Consider the following 19,055-nt stretch of genomic DNA (forward strand, 5'->3'; position numbering starts at 1 on the left):
TGGCAATAGAAAGCATAAAACAGATAACAAAATCATGTGAACACAGACTGAAAATCTGAAGTTAATTCCCACCTGACTTGATTCTGCAAACAAGAAATGGAAATTACCATTAAATGAAAAAAAAATTGAACCAGAAAAGTTCCAGATAGAGAGAAAGCTTCCAGTAAGGATAGCAATTTCCACACCTTAACCATAGGCGTGCTGATCTTAGACAAAAGAAAAAAAAGAAAGAAAAAACAAAGAATGTTAATTAGAGAAAGAATATATCCATCATATTTTGAATATAAGGTTCAGATTCATGATTACACCAGAAGCTAGAGGGATATCTGAATCTGAGTTCAATTTTCTGTCTACAACCTCTATAGACTGTTCTTTGGTGAAGGAATATCCCATTCAAATATTAAAGATTAAGAAGTTCTAACTGTGCCCTGGAGAACACAGATATCAGTTATTTTATGACTAATTCGAAGGATGAGGAAGTCTTCACTGCAGAAGTCAGGGTGTTTGAATGTACGTCCTACAGTCAACATACTCTGTTGAAGTGTTGCACTGAAATATATTGACAGAAACACTGTGGGCAGATTTAGAACCCCAAATGGTCACCCATAAAAACTACTTGTGTTCATGTTCAAGCTATTGGCAGGTGCCAAAGTATCTCAGTAAACAAGCATTTTGTGGCTTACTGAAAGTAATTAACACATGGAATACAAAAGTTTCTGAATGACTGAAGATACAAATTTCAAAAGCATAGATTTTCTGGAATGGTATTAAATTAGTGCTGTAGATGAGAACAAAGAAATGCTAGTTATATGCACAACTGCTGCTTTCAGCAAGGATTTTCTGAGATCAGAGGAAGCAAAACAATCAATCTTTAAAATCCCTTGAGAGTGTGATCATGTAAGTCCTCAAAATGTTCTCTGGTACAATTATCATTGAAAGGAAAGGAGACCTATCAAACTGTGAAACACCTGATGTTGGTCTGGCAAAATTGCTCTAATAAATGTTAATCAGAAAATGTAATGAAATACTGCACAGCACTGCCTAATTTTATTGCAAAGCATTGATGTAGGCATCAGTTCAGCTACCGGCCAGTCAAAGACTATGAAGTGATGACAATCCATGCTAATAATAACACAGAGATCATTAAAAGGTGGAGCTGTTTTAATACAAATGAGAGAAGAATATTATAGTTGCTTACAGCATGTCTTCCAAAGGATTCTCTCATGATGTGTATGTTCCCCTCTCCTTCAGATGTTTCCCAACACATGACCACAACCAATGTGCCCAACAGACAATATCTTTAAGCTACACAAAAACTAAACTTAGTTGGGACTTAGGTTGTAGGTTTGGTCCCAAATGACTTGTGACCTGTTCAGATTAACTTATTCTTTTGACATCATTATACTTTTCTTCTTTTTTCCTTCCCATTTCCTCCCATGTGACAGCCTGTTCTTCTGATGGGTTTTGGATGAGCCTCTGTAGCCAGTTACCAATCTAAATAAATGAACCCCCGATCCTCTGATCAGCTGCTACCTGTTCTGTTTCGTGGGACGTGATGTGCAGCAATATCCCTTTGGTATTTTATGATGAAATTTGGTAGATAAACTTCTCCCAGTTCCACTGGGAATTCAAAATTTGGAGTGGCTGAATCCAGCATGTATTCCCAGCATGTGTGTGCACACATACTTACACACAGAGTGTACTTGTGCCTACATACCAGGCTGGGCACACAAATCAGCACAGACAGACACACTCAGCACACACACAAACACAAATGGCACCAACAGCCTCATCCATCCCCCCTCTCTGGCTGAGCATAAGGAAGGTCTCAGTGGGATAGACATAAAGACAGCCTGTGTGTGATGGAAGCCAAACTTTACAATTAGATTTTAATTTTTGCTGTCATTCATTCATAGTTGCATCATCCTAACAAGATGGCTTGATTCTGATGCCTGCTTTAGACAGAGTGAGGAGACAAGGGCTGTGGAGGGACTTTTGTGTCTTTACGCCATCCTAGACTTGCACATGACATTGCAGAGATCAGACAGAGAAGTCAGAGTATTGTGCAGGTTTTGGTTCTCACTAAACAAAGGAGGAGGAAGAACAGCCTTTCCATGTTAAGTCTGCATGAACAGTGCTATCACTGGGAGATGAGCAATGGCATGGAGTAACGACTGAATAAATTCTGCAATAAACTTGTAATTTATAAAGCAATCTTTAATATAGTATATTTCCCATTATAAATTGAAACAGAAATGTCAGGTGAGATATAGAAAGAATCTGCTTAATAGCTGCTTCATGCATTAATTTTTCAATGTAATACTGCTCTGAAGTGACTTTTTGTTAGCTTATTTTATTCTTTAGAACAGAGAGGAAAAAAAATCACACAGTGTACTGTACAAAAAGTCTTCATATCAGGTTATCTGACAATATCTCAGACTTTTTCTGTGTAGTATTTTATTTTCTCTGAGCAGCCTTGAATGCTCAGAACACGGGATAGGAGAGATTTGCTTAGAACTTAGATGCTACTAGAACTGTAGCAGTTAAATTCCTGCTTACAATCTGAAAGTAGGGACTGAGAGGATGCAGTAGGAACTGACAGAGGATAAATAGCCTCATTCCAATTTCTAAAATGCTGAGGGCAGAATATTCTGTTCCTGGTGGATAGTTGACTTTATTGCAAAAATATATTGTTTAAATTTTGAGTCTAGCAGAGGGATTTTTTTAAAAAGAATGGGCTTCCAATTTCCACTCATTCATTATAAAACTCTATTAAATTCTGAAATCTAGACTACTTTCTGACAATAGGTGCAGCTTCTAAAAGGCATTCGCAGAGCTCAGACAAAATCCAGCGTAAGCTACTCCTAACTGTACCTTGTTACAGGAGAGTGAACACTATGAGAACAGCACTTGGTCAAAACACGTAGGACAAGAAAAAAGAGCCTGAAGGGAAAACGCAGTTCTCCATCTTGCATGTGACCTGAATAGTAATTTTTCACAGGAAAAATCAGGTAGGCTATTTGCAAACAATAGAATTGCTCTGAAGTGCTTAGTCAGAAAGAATGCATCCTCTCATCTGCTTCTCCCACTCGTCCTCCACTGTGAGCCATAGCCACCTCTTCCACCTTCCAGTTTCCATCAGGCTTAGATGCATTTGGGAGCTACCATAATGCTATAAGTCACTGAAGAGTCCAGCCTGGATCTTGTTGACTTCTTGGTCTTGTTGTGCTCAGGAAGCATTTAGCACAGCTCATCTCTCAATCATCCAGAATTTTTCAGTACTTCAGGACAAATGACCATTTAATGACATCAAGTAAAAAGGGCAGATGACAGGAGAACCCTGCCCAGAAAGGAGGCATCTCTTTGCCATATGAATCTCTATTGGAGATTCAATAAGAATAACAGCAATCTTTTGTGCAAACAAAGAGTAAAGGATAGGGAAAAAACATTCAAAGAAACAAGTATTTACTTCACATATTGATCAGCAAACACCTACATTTGTGAAGCTATTTAACTGGTTATGTTTCCAGACTGTACCCAACGGTACTTTTAAGCAAGCCAAGGTTAAAGAGCAATTTTGTAACTAGAAGGACAAACCGTGAGCTATTTCTGTAACCTTTCAGAAAAGAAAACAGTCTGGGAGCTTGAGCCCTTAAGGAAAGGCAGTCAAAGCATTTGACATCTTGTTTATCCTACCAGATGATCTTTAACATTTTTTGTCTTACTGCCAAAACCTACCAAATATAAGTGATGTAAAGAATTGACAAACACTGTTTCCCCCCACCTATTATTATTTCAAAACAAAGCTCTATACATAAGTTTACAGTATCTGGTTGGGGAAAAATTCTCCCTTAAGATGAATGCACTAAAGTTGGCACACATCAATGTTGCTTTGTATTTTTTCATACTCTTAACCCAGAGCTCAAAGTTGTTAACAGTGTGAAAATGAACTGAAGAGGGCAGTCCAATCACAATCTTCATAGCTTCCAATGTCAGCAGTTTGGCAGTTCAGAACGCCAAAGGAGAAAAGAGGAAGAAGAGGGGATGTTATTCCTCTCTTGGCCTTTCATTTTTTTTTTTAACAGTTGAAATAAAAATGTAGTGGCTCAGATAATAAAATGAGAAAAAATTTGTATGTATGACTAGCCCAGTGATCATTTCAGAACACATATGGGCAACTGGCTTCTAGTCCTTGCTCCAGTGGACAACTTCATACTTCATTACAAAATCTCTAGGTGGCTATGATGTGCTGCTGCTGAGGACTTATAGGGCTCTGTCCCAAATTTAAAAAAAAGAAAAATAAAAGCATCTGAAACTATGTCTTCAGTAACCAAACTGAGTTCTCTCAACAGCAGAGTGTTGCAGACTGACAGCTACCACCCTCAGACTGGTTTTCACGAAGGTGGGAGGCTTAGGCACTATCTCTGAACCGATTGTCTTGTGTTGAGTCACCTGTATGAATTAACGAGATGAATGCCAAACGGGTGTTGGCATTCCTCCAGTTCCGCACAGCCCCCACAGAAGTGATCCTGCACATGCCTGCCAACAAACTTATAGAGAGAGTGAGAAGAATTCAATTGTTTTATTTGAATACCTACTAAGACAGGCAGGAATACAAATCCACCTAGTGAACCCATACTTCCCTTCACTTCCAGAAACATACACTTAGAACATGTCATCTAGTGCTTGTTGCATGAACTTGAGAGAAAGATTTCACTGACATGATGTTAAGTATCTCTGATGGATTTGCTCCAAGGTAGCTTTATTTAAGAATAATTCACTAGAATAGGGCACTCACTCATGTCTTATATCTTCCCGATGTACTTTATTCAAGTAGAGGCTTGGCTGTGTAAGCTATTTTAATTAACACTTTAAGATAAGCCTTCACCATCTGCTCTCCTTTGTAATTACAAATGTAAAGGGAATCTCATACTCGGTAGTATCATTAAAATACAAGATAATAAAGAAAATACATAAATGCATGCCATTTTATTAATTCCAAGGGCACTCATTTGCTGTGTTCCTTTTTACTGGTTTTGTCTCATCTAGGACTCAAAGGATAGAGAGGCACTAAACGGTGCCCAAATATCTCCTTGACTGAGCCCTTGGGACTGCCTTTGAAATAATGGATGACTCACATGAGCTTCTGAATCACAGAAGAGAAAATTGCACCATACCAATATCATTCTAAACCAATGAAAATTTGCTTTATAGAAATTTCATGGAATTATTCTATATTAAATTCCCCAACTTTATCTGTTATGATGGGAAAGGGTGCTAATCAAGAACATAAAAGTAAAAGCAGGAATCATACTGGCAAAAGATGCAAAAAATTAATGAGAGAAGTAAATAAGTTTCTTGAAGTACTGTAGTGCCTAAAGTTATAATTTCCATTCTCCAGGTACTTGGAACCCCCTTTAGTTACGGTTTCATGTGTCCTGCAATGACCTAGCAATGAGTAGAGCAATCTAACCATCCTTTCCATCAGTGTGGCCAGCAGGGAGAATGCTCAGAAGTGTCCCACTGCCTCCTGCAGTGCCAGCCAGCCACAAACACTTGTTATCAGCTGTACACCAAGGACAAAGCTGAAACAGCAGCCAACAAACTGCTAGAACTGAGGGGAAAGAGCCCTCTCAGCAGCAATGACCAAGAAGATTTTGTGTCATAAACAAGGAAACTCTTATCAGTTAGTTCCCAGTATATTTGGGAAAACTTTATCTTTTGAATTGTCTTTACTGAAAAAGACAAGTGCATGAAAGAATTGATTCTAGCATCAGCTTTTTTTGCTAATGGAGGGAGACCAAACACAGGACTCTGTGTACATTTTAGTCTCTTGGCTCCCCAAAGGCCCTCTGGAAGACCCTTTCCCTGACTTCTACACCCAAATAAACCATCTATATAGCTTTTCTATTGTTCAAGTACAGAGACAGATAAGGTTCCTTTGCAGAAAGGGCATCACTGATATTTTGAATGAAAATAGTTATACTTGCTATTAAATTACTAGTTCTATTTTTAGATGTAAACAAAGAAGATGTCATTCTATAAATTATTCAACAGCTGTCAAACAGAAACATTAGGACTCACAGAGATTTTAACTTGCCCAGAACTGGAGTCTGGTTTGTTACCAACTGCAGATTTTTTTTCCAAAAGAAGAAACAATATTTTTGAAATTATTTCAGATACAAAATTACTCAAATAATATATTAATCTTAGATTTATACCTTATAATCCCAGCAGTTTCTTCATTACTTCAGCATTTCATTTTTAGCTTGACTTTTTTTCTGCAGTTATTGATAGTTAATATTAAATATTCTTAATTCATAAATGTCTCTAATACTTGGACTTATGGAAATATTTCATCTTCTTTCCATATTTCCGTCAGAGTTGATCATTCCTGATAAGAGCACATTCCATTAATCAAACTAAAAATGAGACCTATCAAATGTCAGTAATAACTTAGATATGATCTGTTATCTCTTTAGTCACAGCAAGTGATTTCTAGTCTGTTACTCAATATTTATTTGTATTTTTTCATTTCAGCATCTTAAGGTAAGTAACAAAATATGTGAAGCCATTCTAAATTTCCTTGCAACATTGAAAGATAAGAGATGAATAGCGCTTCTGATTTTCTTTTAACTTGAGGATCTCCTTCATATAAAACATGTCAAAGTTACATGAAACTTAACTTTGAAATTCTTCTGCTCACAGAAGGGCTTGGAACAGGATAATTTTCAGAGGTGCCCCCCAAATGTCTGCCTTCACTGTTTATATGAGTGGAATCATTCCGATGTGATGCTCAAGGCTATGCTGATAAAATGCATCAACACCCGCAGCAGCTGACAGGCCTCAGATCTTGCTCCTGCCCACACAGCTGCCTTGAAAGAAACTAGTTCCCATCCAGGAGTGGTATCTTAATACAGCTTAAAATGATCTAAAAAGAGCTGGGAGCGACCACCTTGCTCTCACTGGTACAAAGTCTCTTTCTTATTGCTCCCCTGCTCCACCAGATGGTTACACTAACCTGGAAATTTATAAAATAGTATGTGTTGGAAGGGATGTCTGGAGGTCATCTATGCCCCCACTACAAGCCTCCCTGAGTTAGATCAGTTTAGATCAGGTTGTCCAGGATCTTCTCCAGCTATGTTTTGAATATTTTTAAAAATGGTAACTCCACATCACCTTTGAGCAACCTGTTCCAGTTGTGTATCTGTGTTTGACAGATGCAGCTGAGGTACCCCCATCAGTTCTTTGCACAGAAGGTGCTTACAACAAAAAAAGTTCCAGTTTGTTGTAAAACACTTGCACAGTGCTAGAGATGAATGCCAGTTTCATAAATCTGAGGCCCAATCTTTCAGACTTTGTCATATGTATCATGCTTATTCCTTCAAGCCAAGGCCAGAACAGCACTGTCTAAATAAGAGCAACAGAAAGTACATGTTTACTCAACATCTCCAAACAGCCATTTCCTTAGCTCCTGTCCACGAATCTAAACCATGCTGATATATCAGAAACTATTCTTAATCAAGGCTCCAGGACTGCATGGAGAAGGTAAAGTAGGGATTTTTGTTTTTTTGGAGTCAGTGAAACCATGTTACTGAAACGATTGTACTTGAGCATGATGAAAGTAAAAGAGGATCTGAAGAATTTCTAAAAACCTTCCTCACTGTGAGTCAGCACAGAGAATTTTCTGGCATGTTTTCATTCTCTAGTTTTTATACCAGCTCTTACAGGATGCCATTTTAAAAGCAGTTGGACATTTTGCAGTGTGGGGTTTTTTCCCTGCAGGTTTTTGGTAAAACTTCTTGTTTGCCTGAGAGTACACAAACATTTGGAAGATAATACAGGGATGCTATGTACTCAGATCTTTAGTGCTACTAAATGATGTATTTTATACTTTGAAGTTTACAAAATGGCTTTAGAAGCTGGGATTTAAATGCCCACGCTAGAAATAAGCTATCATAGCTACATACTTGTGATTCCTGTGCATTGCATGAGGATGACCAGACAGTTCACAAAATAGCCTCAAATCCAGTATGTTTACCAGGAAACTAATGTTAATAACAGAATGAACAACCTGTCTTTCTCTATGAATAGCATAAGGCACAAGTGTGGTTGCAGAAGAGCAATGCATTTTTCCTTTTCTTCTTTTCCAGAGGGTTTGCTGAAAGTGCCAGCACTGCTCCTAAACATGTCTTCTGTAGCTGCAGATAGAGCATCAATTCAGTGGTTCTAAAACAAGCAAGCCCTAAGGCCTGAAACTTCCTGCCCTAAGTCATTTGCCCAGTAGTGGGACTAATGGATTCACATCTCTGCTGAAGCAGAAATACAATTATCTTAGAGATGCACAGATGTGGGGCTATTCTTACTTCTTGTCCTCTTGGCCCCACAAGTTTGACATTATCACCTGGTAATACATATGCACCTATGGAATTCACCTTCTCCCTGAAGCTGTAAGACTTGGCTACTTTTGTGGGCAAAGTGAACCCTCTGCACCCCTAACGAGTGCAGCCACAGGTTCATGACAGAAGGATGGACACTGACACCACTGTCCATGGTAAAACTGGGCACAACTTGGGACTTCACTGCTGTTCTTTTCAGTTTCATCATCCCAACTCAGCCAAGAGATGTTTTAGCAGATTAGGAACTTCAGTTGTAGGATATATAGGACCTTGAAACTTCTCTAGGAGATGACTAGTGAATTTCAAGTGTTTTCAAGTTCAGCTAGCAACTGAGCAGATGTTTTCTCATCTGTAATTTTGAACCTTGACACCTTGAGATTTATCTATATATTGTATCTGGCACTGAGGGCCTTCCCTGTATGTTCTCCTTATTACAATTACCACTGAAGCTGATGATAGCTGCCCTTTTTATATTACCAAATTCAATTCCTGCTAGCAGCCTTTTAATTAACTCTGATGTTCGGTAGACCAGTCGTCAGAGAAAGGCAAAAGGGGATCATAAAATTTCATTTTGCCCATGCTTACTCCTACTGAAAATTATGACTCAGTGGGAGAAGAGGAGGCTGATATGTATCACTGAATGATTCATTACAAATATTTCAGAACTCTGACAACACTTATCATTAAAGTTTTTATAAATGTGTTTCCTGGAGAGAATCCCTTAGTCCAGATCTTTCAGTGTGGGCAGGCTCAGTTTCACCCAAAACAAAGGTGGGCAACAACAGCTTCAAGCAAGTCCTATAAATCCTCCAAATTCCTAGTTTCCTTTGAGATAGTCTTGAGAAACTTTGAATTTATGTCCATTTTCCCCAGGCTTTTAGGAGTGGCAAGTAAAGACTGTATGTGTTTTGTAGATGCAACCCAAAATGAATTCCTGGGGAATTTGGTAGTAGGGTGCTAGTCAAAAAAATGAAAACTTCTTGACAATTAGGAGAAGGTACTTTAATTTTTATTGGACTAATTTGCACAGACAGAAGAAATAGTAAAATGATAATATACAGGAACTTTGTGTATTGAGCAGAAGGCACAGATTTTAAAGCTGAAGAAGGTTGAGTTCTTGCTCTTGTACAAACCAAAAATAACCATATCCTTATACCTGATAATTTTGCTATGACTCAAGTTTTTCTGCCTGAATCTTTTAACCAAAAGAACAGTAGACCTCTCCCAGATTATTTCATGTTGTACCAGTTAAAATATGTAGCAGCTGAAACAAAGGAATGATTTAGAATCTTCATTTAAAAGTGGAAAATTCAAGCAGAAATGACTAATCTTGCATCACAAAAAGTGTAGTTGAGGTAAAATCTGAATACTGACAAGAATCATCTTGTTCAAGGTGCCATCTGCAATTTCTTTACAGATAAAAAGCTGTGGGTGAAAACCTTCTTACCAGCACCTGCTGCCAGGGAGCTGCCCCAGGAAAAGCTGCCCCTGCTCTGAGTCAGCTTTATTTCAACATCCACACTACTCAACAGAGTCGTCTTGAAAAAGGGGTCACTGTGGAGGGTTCCCAGCAGTTCAGTCCTCCCACTCTGGTCCATCACAGCTGAGCATTGCCTAATCCCTGATCACCAATACTGTTCAACGTGAGCTTCCTGCTGCCCAGGTGTGTCTTTGGAGAAAACAAACATGTGGATAGCATGACGTAGTTGTAGCTGAGAAACAGCCTGATGGATGAATGGTAGGAGAAAGAGCTTCATCTCTGGAGTTTTAAATCGGGTTTGGGGTTATAAATCAGCCCAGCTCTCTGAAAGAGCCTGTAGCTGCTTCACCACAGGCCAGCAATGCCCTAGTGAGCGGTGTTGCTGTGGCTCCTATTGCAGGGCCGTGGCCTTTTCTCAGAGCTGTGCAAGCCCTCACCCAGCTGCCCCAGCAGCAGCTCCCCTTGCCTTCCTCAGGCTGTCACTTTCATGCTGCTGCGGCCATGGCCTTGTCTCTGCCAACGCCAATACCCTTGTTATGGTGGGTTCCCATGGAAAATGGTTTCCACCAGTGCAAGAATCACCCCTTCTTTCCCACTTTTCCTACCCCTTGACTATGGTTTCAGTTTGTAATATAGGAAAAATACTACCTGGGGTGATGAATGGAACAGATCACCTTTTTTCCTGTGTTTTCCATTTCATGTGCATTTCTTAGCACAGCTTGCTGTTGTTCTTCTTGTCCTGACCAGCTTGCTGCCCTGTCCCATCCTTAATTTCTTTTTCAAGGGGCTGGGTTGGCCCTTGACTATGTGAAGGCAATGTGTTTATAATATTTTAAAACCTTTTATTTGAATAAAGACCAACCACAGCCCTCCTGTCCTGTCACCATTTCTGACTTGTCTAGGATGTCTGAGCACAATTTTTGCAATGTGAGTAGCTGGCTCAGGAACAATCACTTCCTGGCATAAACCCCAATGATACTGTAAAATTAATTCTAGAGGGAAAAAAATCTTGTTGCAAATAATTTGATAAGATACATAATTTCTTTTAGGAAAATTATGCTGTACAGAAAACTGATATGCTTCCATTCACCTAACAGTAAAAACGTTATATTTTTTAAAAAATGAGAAACATTAATTATGAATGGCTTAGGCTGTCATAGGAAAAGAAGAGATACATGTATAGAAAACGAAGAGTTTGACTATGCTTTTCTGTAATGTTTCTACTGAAATAAAGTATGTTGTTTAGCATATGACTAACTCTCTAATTATTTTGGTAGGAAAAAAACCCATATAAAAATTATATACCTTATTTCCATACAATGTGTCTGTGATCGTGACTTCTAAAGTTGGAATAAAAAGGAAAAGAGACCTTTCTTAATCATGGCTTGGTTTAAATACAAAAGCACCATAAGGGGCAGATGAAACAAACCTTTTAAGTTAATATACACTTGTCAAGCAAGAAGCAGTACTGTGGCATGACTCCAGTCTCTGAGAGGAAGGAATTTTTTTGTTCAGTGAAAGCTGATATCTCAGTGAGCCGCCCAGCACAAAAATAGGAAATGAAGCTAAGAAATGCAAAGCTCTTCCATTCCTCTCATCTTTTCTCTTTTCTCCCTGCACCAATAAATTGCTATCTTTAATTTTATGGGAGTATAGAAAGAAGAAAACAAACCATAGCTTGTCATCAGAGCTTGACAAAACTAGAAATAAGTTTTCTTTTGTTGTCAACATACAATGACAATTTTCACAGTACTGTTACAGGTATTAGCTCCCTATAAATATTTCTGTCCTATTATAGCTAAGCACTGCTTAGGGGACAGAAAGCAGTTGAATGAAAACCTATCCCTTGCTAAGGGAACAAACAGTCAGTGGACTTCCAGCAAAGTCACGTAGCAGATTCTGGATGACACGCATGCCAGAGTTCATTTAGATCTCTCAAATTTAAAGGACAATGCTCTCTTGTGTGCCAATCTGTATTTCATTACCTCATTAGGTAAAAATCAAACAAGGGCTCAATCCTCTCTCAGCAGACTAGTCTAGTTGATAACTCCCTATTTCATACTTTCACTAATTCACAAATTCATTAGCTGACAAAGGCAATAACTCACAAATTCACTCTCTCAGCCAGTGTATGTGTTGCTCCCCCTTTAGCTTAGTCGTACTGCCACCGCCATACATCAGGCTTAGCATGAGCTGTGTGTTAGGCCAAAACCTGGGCAGGAGTCAAGTAATCACCCACACTCCACCACTTAGCATAGGCAAAAAGTCTGGTAAGTCCCACGCTGCAGTGGGTGAGGTACTGTTACTCTTCCTGCCTCACTGTGGGTGTGGGTAGGGGAAAGCTTTGAGCACTTCCATGGGAAAGTCTAGCATCACAGTTTATTATCAGATAACATGCTTTCAGCATGATGTTAGCACTAAATCTGGATGCATGAAACAAATAAAATACAGAAAAACAATACAATGATCCCAAGTTTCAACCCAAGATGCAATATTCCAGTTGCAGATGGTGCATAAACCATAAAAATCTCATACCAATGATATTTAGCAATTTCTTCAATTCCTGGTACAGTCTTGACAGTCTGGTCAGTATCATGCCTGATGGAAACTGTCATTTACTTTTGATAAGCAATTGTTTTCTTATACTTGTTGATTAAAATTTTCAGTTCTTCAGTTTGAGAATGTACCATGGCCCATAATGTTTCTAAGGGTCCTGTCCAAGTTGTAAAATAGTATTTCAGCAGCAAAAATATGAATTAGATTTTTAGTTTCTATGAAGTCATCCTGTCATTACAGAAAACATCACAAAGCAAACCAAATGCATATACAACTCAATTTTTACCTAAGTACAACCATGCAGTGATCACACAGCCTAAATAGCAGTTACTTGAGGCCATATTATTTGTACAAGGGCCTTGTAGTTCTAAATGTTCAGGGCAGTACTGTTTGTGCTTTCCCCATTTTACATCCATGAGTATAGATCAGGTTACCTTTGTTATCCATGTATTTGGCCCCCTGAACTGATGCCTGAAGCGGCCACCTAAAAACAGAGACTAGATAAGAATAGGGAAATAAAGGTAGGTACTTATTTGAAAGGCCTTCAAATGTACCCTCTGGGGGCCAGAGGCTGTTGCCAAGATGGACCCTAAGATGGACGACAGCTCACGAGTTCTCCACACTTTTATAGGTTTGGTTCATTTGCATATCAGGGTTAATTCTCCAATTAAAGCTTCAGTTTAATGATGTCATTTCCCCAAGCTTGCCCCCCCTTTAGAGGCTTTGGTTTACACATTTTGGGCCTAGGACAGTCTGAATGTCCCTGGAGAGCAGGCCTGGAGAGGCTTTGCTATGTCTACCTAGAACGAGAGAGCAGAATTTAACAGGCTACAAGAAACTTCAGAGTTACACACCAGGCAGTACAGGATTCGAAAATATGAAAGTTAAAACCTAAGGCATCAAAACTGTCAGCCACATTCTATTGGCTACAATAACAGGGAATGGGCTGTGTAAATGGGTTCATTTTCACTTTCCCTACCTATGGTGTGGTGCTAAACAGATCCACCCAACAGACTACTTTTGCTTGCTACTCCTAAGCTTTGAAAAATGGAGGTTACGATACTGGCATCAATCCAAATAACAGGGCCCCTAATATCACAAGATTCCCATTATGGATCCAATGGGCTTGCGGTTCATATTCATTTATAATAGAGGTTTGCATGAGAACACAAGCAATGGCACTGTGGAAATTTGAAACAGATTTGTGAACACCAGCATACATTTCCTTGAAAATCTTCTGGAGTTTTCTCCAAGGGTTTAGGCTAATTATCAAGGTGTCGGTAGTTGCATCCTTTCCATTTATTATATCCAGGGTCTGATCAATTATAGCTTGTCAGCTTGATAGACTGGACACTTAATTATTAGTGATTTCTGAACTGGTAGAGTCCAATGCTCCTGTGCCCAATCCAACTGTTCCTAATCCTCCAGAAAGATTCCTGGCTTTGCAGATGTTCTGGTGGGACAGCATCATAGTTCACATGTAAGTACTATCCATTATGAGCAATGGGATTATACTTGAGCTAATGTTGTCCCATCAAACCTGAATGGAACATCCAAAAACTTCAGATGTAATAACTGCAAATAGTTTTGGAAATCTCTGAGTAACTATTACTGCTGTAGTAATGGGAATGAGAATCAGGGAAACTTCAAACTTCGTACTGCCCACTGTGGCACACGACCTTGATGGCTAGTTGGCTCACAGAATTACCATGAATTCTAATGGTTGTTTCCCAGCAGGCATCACCATTCCTTGTGGTGTTATCTGTTATCTCACATGTGTACAACTGTACAAGAGGAAAAACTTACACAGAAGAGCAGGAGCTTCAGTAGTGTTGTGATTGTTTTGGGGGCGTCCTTTATAATGCATTAGCTTCTCCACGCAAGTCCAGGCTGCCAGATTCTTGGAGACATCTCTAAACAAAAGTAAGGTATGGGCAGTCAGGTGGATATATGATTCTTGCTACCTCACTAGTGGGTTTTGAATACACTGGGCCTCTTACTCTATGTCATGGAATAGGTGTGCTTGATTATACCATCATCCATAGGTGTGCTTGATTATTGTATTGTGCATCAACATTTCTCTAACAGTATCTGAGAATTCCCAGGGTCAGGGTTGCTTGATACATGAAGGATACTGACTTTCTAGATGTTGTCAACATTCTCTCTGGTGATAACACCCCACCACAGCGAGTGTTAATGTAGTTCCAAGGAATAGGTACTGCACTTGCTAGATGGACACTTTCCACAGCAAACAAGACAAATGGTATCTTTCACTCATATGTCCAGGACATCAGTGGCTCCTTGGGAATGGGAAAGACCTCTGACTTGGACTGTATTCACTCTGTAATGATAAATTTCACTTCCATTTCCTATATTCCTTTCCCTCAAACCCACTGCAAAGTAACCCAGTGTTTTCAGAGCAACAGTGGTGAATTCTTGCCTGATGTCCTGGATGCCACACAGAGGTGTTCAAACTTCTGTTGGTGTCCTGCTTCTGTTGGTTCAGCACAAGAGATTGTTCAAAACTTTTATACAGTGGTTACCAGTTGCTGTCTGTCAGGATATTAAGACTTGCATGGCCTCCCATAAATTTCTTCTCCGATTAGTGACACCATTTTTAAAAACAACCTGCTTCATCTTTCTCCTACACCACTACTCTGAGGTCAACAAAGTTAGTGCAAAGTCCACTTAACTCCATACCCAAGACCACATTTCTGTATCAATTTATTTTAACATTTATTTTGACTGTACCTGTAGTGGCATTGGCTGTGCAGCAAAACCTGGTGGCAAACCACTGTACAGAGGTCTTACACACTACACCTAAAGGTACTGGTTTACCAGAAAGCATAGGTTTAGAATAGGTATTGGCAATGCAGTTTTATGTTCCTTCCCTGGGTCAAGGGTTCAGTCCCTGCCACTCCTTTGTAAACTGGAAACAGCTTCTTTTCAAAAGCGGAATGATAGTGCTTATCACTGCCACGTGCACACATACACTGCCCAACAGTGACCTCCTGTGGCAATGGGAATGTTTCCAGTTCTTTCGACAAAGCAGCAATGGTCGGACTGATTAAAATGTGAACAAAAGGAGTAAATGTATATAATGGAATCCCTGCCAGGTGGAAGCAAATTGCTCCCTATCTGCTTCTGGTACATGTAATAGAATCATAGAACCAGAGGATACCAGGCTGGACAATCCAACCTTTCTTGTCAAAAGCACTGTTTAGACAAGATGGCCCAAGCACCTTGCTCAGCTGGATCTTAAAAGTATCCAGTGTTGGGGAATCCACTGCTTCCTGGGGCAGATCATTCCCATGGCTGATTGTTCTCTGTGAAAAATGTTCCTCTTGTGGTGAAACAGAATCCCCCCAGGAGTAACTTTTACCCATTACCCCTCATCTTTTCCATGGGATTCTTGTAAATATAGAATCTCCATTTTCTTCGTGGCCACCCTTCAAATAGTAGAACATGGTGATAAAATCTCCCATAAGCTTCTTTTTCTCAAGGCTGCACAAACCTACTTCCCACTGAACAAACCCAGCCTCTCTTCATAGATCAGGCTTTCCAGTCATTGGGTCATCTTAGTGGCCCTTCTCTGGACCCTCTCCAGCCCATCCACATCAGTTTTGCATACTGGGGACCAAAACTGAACAGTATTCCAAGTGTGGGCCTGATGAGTGCTGTATAGAATGGGATAATGACTCCCCTGCCTCTGCTGGGGATGTTGTTTTTGATGTAACTCAGCATCCTGTTGACTTTCTCTGCACTGTTCACCCATATTGAGCTGCTTGTCCACCAGGACACCCACATCCCTTTCCACATAGCTGCTCTCCATCCAGTTAGATTCCAGCCTGTGCTGCACTCCTGGATCATGTTTTCACAGGTGCAAGACCCTACATTTGTCCTTTTTGAACTTCATAAAGTTCTTGCTAGCCCATTCTTCCAGCCTGTCCAGGTCTTCCTGCAGGGCATCTGTCCTTTCCAAAGGGTCCACTTCCCCACTCAGTTTGGTATCACTGACAAACTTCAACAGAGTGGAGAAATGCTGGAGAGGAGAAACACAAACCCTGCTGGCTGTTGAAGTGTAAGACACAAGTCTCTCTTGAGACAGAGGGGCGAACAACAACAGCACAGGTACCAATGGGATGGTGACAGGAGGAACGGGTGTTCATTATCTCCCTTCCACTTCCAAAGAATTCCTCTCCACCCCCACAGATGAGGGGTCTGGCCACAGCTTTTCTTGCAGCTCCTTATCCTCTTCTGGAGCCAGAGCTCTTCGTCCCTAACAAAATGGTGCCAAACACTGCTTTTCCAGGTGACATGTGGTGCAGCTGGTGACAACTCTACAACTGACTCCAGCTTGTGCAGGAGCAGGCTGATCCAAGCCAGGGATGCCAGGTTCAAGACCTGCAGTCTCTTCTGCTGCTCTTGAGTCTGCTGCAGAACTGCATGGGTACAGCAGGCTTCAAGGTGCTTTTCCTCTTTGCTGCCCCGCAGGAAAACAAAGGCTCTGAAGACAGTGACCCTGGTACTGTTTGTCTGTCTGTTCTCTTTCAATGACTCTCTCTGCAGCTTGCACCTGCGAGTGGTGTTTAGGAGGTCCTCAGGGCTCTGTTCTGCCTGGGTCCACTTCCCCTGCTGTGACCAGAGGAGCACAGTCAAGAGCAAAAAGATGCTGACAAGGGTGTGCCAGTGTCCCCTGCTTCAGAGGAAGTGGGGACAACTTCCCCAGGAGGGCTAAGCCAGTTCTCGGAAGCTGAGGGAGAGGAAGTAGCCAAAATCACCTGCCCCAGGAGGTCAAAGGGCTTCTGGAGGACCAGGTGCATGTTCTAGGGTAGGGGGTGTCCATCAGTTGCAGCCCCTGTAGTGCCATGGTGACCACAGAAAGGGGAACAGGCATGACCCCATCTTAGACTGAGTTCCAAGCATAAGGAGAGCTTTGACATGTGTCTGACAGGTGCTTATGTGGGGCAGCTTGGTGGAGAATGCCTCCAGAGGATGCAGCAGTGTGCCAGGCCTGTGTCTCCTTCTGTGCTTGTTCCCTTCAACAGCAGGGGATGTCACGCTTTCTTCAGGTCAAGGCTGCTTCTGCTGGTGTAATGCCCGAGCACACAGTGCATCTCATTCATTGCCCGTGGTCAGGGCTGTGAATGGCCACCCTCTGGTCACCCAGTGGCCACTGTGGCCATTCAGGCAACAGCAGTGTCCCCACAATCTGTGGTGTTGCACACAGCTGACAGAGAGCAGTGCTGAGGCAGAACTGGGCCTGTGAAGGTTTCAGCAAAGCACAGTCTCGGCATCAAGACTTGAGTCTTTTGGTTTTGATCAGCACTAGGGTCCTGCTGCTCCAACCTTCTGCATGCTGCCATTTGCAGAAATTTGGCTGTGGGCAAAACTGCTTTGAGCCCAGGTGCACAGGGAGGGGTTTTTGGAGAGTGCCCCAAAGGACTGAGAAGTTCAGGGCTGGTGCAAAGGAAGAGAGTGGGGATAGGACCAGTGTTCAGGGAGGGGAACAAGCAGGAAAGCAGAGGAGAGCACTCTTGCTGATAGGAAACACTTGGCAACAGCAGCAGATTTCCCTTGCTCTCTATGCCTTGCAGCCTTCCCCGTCTCTGCCTGAGCTACAGGCGCAGCAGGAACTGTGAGATCAGACTGGGCAGACGTGCACTGGGTGAGAATGCTGTGCACCTGTTGGGTGCCTCTGAACTCGCAGCAGCCCGCCTCGAGACTGCTTTTAAAAGAAAAAGCTACGCATCTGTGGTTTCCATGGCTATTTTCCATGGGAACTGCCTTCCCATGCCTCTATTGCTCCCTTTTTCTTGGCCTGCAGAAAACAAGTTAACAGAGGCGCTGAGCAAAGCTCCAACCTTGAGACTTGTTAAGTCACTGTCATGCTTGCTACTGAACTTTGTTAACTCACTCTTGCATCAATAAAATCCATTGTCCCTTCTTTTGGGAGTGAAGTGCAGCACTCCATCCATGATGGCAGCACAAAGGCTGTTGCCAAGCTTGGAGCAGGCTGGGGTCCCTGGCTTTTCTGGAGTTGCGAGGAAGGGCATGCTGCAGAAGTCTTGACACAGAGGTTTCTCTCCTTCCTCCAGCTTGTATTCTCCTCTAGTTTCCTGTCATAGCCAGGTGAAAGGCTGGTGCTGCTGGAACAGGCGCTGTTTATGGCTGCACTTCATTTTCCTGTTGTCTCACACTTCCTAATAGAGGAAGACAGTGCCGTGGTGGTAATTAGAGTTGCCCTAGTTGTACCTTCCTCTCCATCCATGGTGCTTGGGTGCTCCTCAAGGGAATACTGCAAAGAGAGGACTGTCTCAGCAGTCTGTATTTACACGTGCTGCTGTGGCCTGATCTCTGTGGCACTGCTCTGTCAGCAGTCACACACCAGAGAGGAAAAGGCCACTCACTTCCCCTTCTCATTTCAGAAGGAGCCCTCTGGGTTTTTGAACTACCTTGGACTGCAGGTGCTGGGCCACCGTGGAACTTGAGCCACAGTTCCTGTACTGAGTTAGGTCCCACAGGGATCCTCATGAAGAAGAGGGGAAGGTGTTGGGTCAGTTTTCTCTGGCAATAGATCTCATTTATTTTCCCCAGACTGAGTGTAAGGAGGTTGTGCT

Source organism: Corvus cornix, chromosome 2 (genome assembly GCF_000738735.6).
Source record: "Corvus cornix cornix isolate S_Up_H32 chromosome 2, ASM73873v5, whole genome shotgun sequence".
Taxonomy (NCBI): domain Eukaryota; kingdom Metazoa; phylum Chordata; class Aves; order Passeriformes; family Corvidae; genus Corvus; species Corvus cornix.